Source organism: Hyperolius riggenbachi, chromosome 10 (assembly GCF_040937935.1).
Source record: "Hyperolius riggenbachi isolate aHypRig1 chromosome 10, aHypRig1.pri, whole genome shotgun sequence".
Classification (NCBI taxonomy): Eukaryota; Metazoa; Chordata; class Amphibia; order Anura; family Hyperoliidae; genus Hyperolius; species Hyperolius riggenbachi.
Genome location: NC_090655.1, coordinates 249,675,664 through 249,678,639, shown reverse-complemented (window position 1 = coordinate 249,678,639; position 2,976 = coordinate 249,675,664).

Below are 2,976 nucleotides of genomic sequence, written 5' to 3'. Positions count from 1 at the left end.
TGTTTCAATAAAGTGTATGTATTTGTACTGGCTTTGCAGTGCCCACCCATGGGCCTTCGCTTTGTAGGGCCCCAGAGGCAGGCTCTCGGCTCTACACAGCTCACCAGTACTAAATATGCATTACTACAGCCCAACCTAGAGTCTGATTCAGGGGCACAGCTAGAAATCATGGAGGTCCATAGCAAAAAATCTTTATGTTTCCTCCTACCTCCACCCTTGCACAAAACAGGTTTAGGTAGTCAGAAGTGCTTCCCATAAGTATTAAATAGCCAGAGGAGGCCTCCAGTAATAGGTACCTGGGCAGTCTGTTGTAAAATATCAGTAATGTAATCAGTACCAATAGTGTGCCCAACTCACTGAGTATGACAATATGTGCGCAGCCAGAGTGGCCCCCAGCATTAGGTAGCCCTTAGTTATCCAGAAGCAAGGGTGCTCGGATACCCCTTTTCAAAATCCGGATTAGAATCGGATCCGGATACCCAGATATCCGATCCGGGTCGGATATTCGAGTTCAAAATTTTCTGATCCGAATCGGATATCCGACCACAGTATCCGGGGTATCTGGGTGGATTCGGATATCTGGATAGAAAAACCGGAAGTGGCCTTTAAATTGCTTTAACCACTTTTTCCTCCTGGACGTAGAGCTAAGTCCAGGAGGCCATGTGCGCTCCTGCGGCTGATCGCGCGTGTGCACGCGCGCACCCGGCAGCGGATCGTTAGCCCAGGAGTCAATGAATCTGGCCATGGTGCCCGATCACTGATTCCTCTTCCCCGCAGAAAAAGTGACAGCTTCTCTCGGAAGCCGTCGCTTTTTCTACCTCCTACGCCCCCCTATGTCACTCTAAGCGTACATGTTACGCTTAGAGTGACGTCATGTAAACAAACCTAAGGGTGCCATCTTGTGGCCAAAAAGTAAAACTACATCTACATTAAAAGTAAAATAAACATATATTTACATTAAAAAATTACATCCCACCCTCCCAAAAATACCTAAATAAAATGTTTAATAATAATAAAAAAAAATTACAATAAAAAACAACACATAAATATTTACCTAAGGGTCTAAACTTCTTAAATATCTATTGTAAAGATGAAATATTTCTATTTTTTTTTTTTATTATAAGCTTGTAAATAGTGATGGATGCAAAACGGAAAAAGTGCACTTTTGTTCCTAAATAAAATATTGTCGCCATACATTGTGATAGGGACATAATTTAAACGATGTAATAACCGGGACACATGGGCAAATACAATACGTGGGTTTTAATTATGGAGGCATGTATTATTTTAAAACTATAATGGCCGAAAACTGAGAAATAATGATTTTTTTCCGTTTTCTACTTATGCTTAGTTAAAATGCATTGACAGTAAGGTAGCTCTTAGCAAAATCTACCACCCAAAGAAAGCCTAATTGGTGGCGGGAAAAACAAGATGTAGATCAGTTCATTATGATAAGTAGTGATAAAGTTATAGGCGAATGAATGGGAGGTGAACATTGCTCGGATGCATAAAGTGAAAATGACTGAGGGCTGAAGTGGTTAAAAACGTTTTTTAGGGTAAATGCGGCATGTAGCATCATTATTTTTTTTAAAGGAAACACTAATTGATGATGTGGGGACTTAAAATCCCCCCCCCCCCCCCCCCAAGAAAATGGCTGTCAATTAACATCAGGACTAGGTTCCAGATCCAGACAGTGGTCGTGCAGCCGACATTGTGTCCAAAGTCCAACCGCACACCTGGGACATGGCAGTTTTCAGCCCAGACACCAAAAAATTACGCAATTGTGTTTTGGGTTAAATATAGGTGGTATCAGCACAGCAGCAGTGGCCTGTGGCACCCTGGCGGTGGGAGCAGCAAAGACAGCAGGAGCAGGGCAATGCAGCAGCAGGTGTAACGTCTGCCAGAAGCATGCCGGACGTGGCACGTGGTAGTGGCACGTGGCATGTGACACTTTGCACTTGGAACGTGGCACTTTGCAAGTGCCAAGTGCCACCTGCCACATGCAAAGGTGCCACATGCAAAGTGCCACCTGCCACGTGCAAAGTGCCACGTGCAAAGTGCCACCTGCCATGTGCAAAGTGCCACGTGCAAAGTGCCACGTGCCACGTTACACATGCCGAGTGACAGTCAGACAGCAGAGGAGAAGACACTAACTGTCACACTGGCACTGCTCAGCAGCACAGCAGTTCTGTAGTAAGCTAACACAGTAGTACAACTACTCTAACAACTACTAGCACTGACTGCAGTACTACAGTACTAACTACACAATAACACAGTAATCCTATTCCCTAATCCCTAACCTAACCTATATTGTAGCTAGCTAAGGCTAATAGCTGGCCAGCAGGCAGCAGCTGGCCTGGTCTGTGCACAGCACACACACAGACACATAACAGCTGCAGCAGGCCTGCAGCACACACTGACTGTCACACAATGAAATCAAGCTTACAATACAACAATAGTGTAGTGATAGTAGTGAAGGGGTTAATCACTGAACAGGTTTAGGTTTATCACTGTGTACAGCACTTGCTAGGCCAGCAGCACTGGAGCATGTCTCTCAGTGAGCATTCACAAGCAAGGACGATATTTCTCATCATGGCAGCCCTCCTTATTATACAGGGGGGGGGGGGGAGGGCTGGCCAGGGTTCCCTTCTGTAATTGGGTGCCAGGGCTTAGGCTGGGAGCCCTCTGATTGGCTCAATGAGGTCAGGTGGGGCTGGCCAGGGTTCCCCTCTGTGATTGGTTGCTAGGGCTTCTGCTGGGAGCCCTCTGATTGGCTCAATGATGTCCTGGACGTCATCTACTTAGTTACAGTATCTCAATAGTCGGATATCTGAGGATATCCGCATTTGCCAGCCAACTATCCGCAGATAGCTATCTGGATTTCCACAGAAATCCGGAATCTGAATCTGAATTGGATAGCTGAAAAAAGGTTGGATATCAAGGTTACCCGGAATCTGGATAAGCAGCACTGTCCAG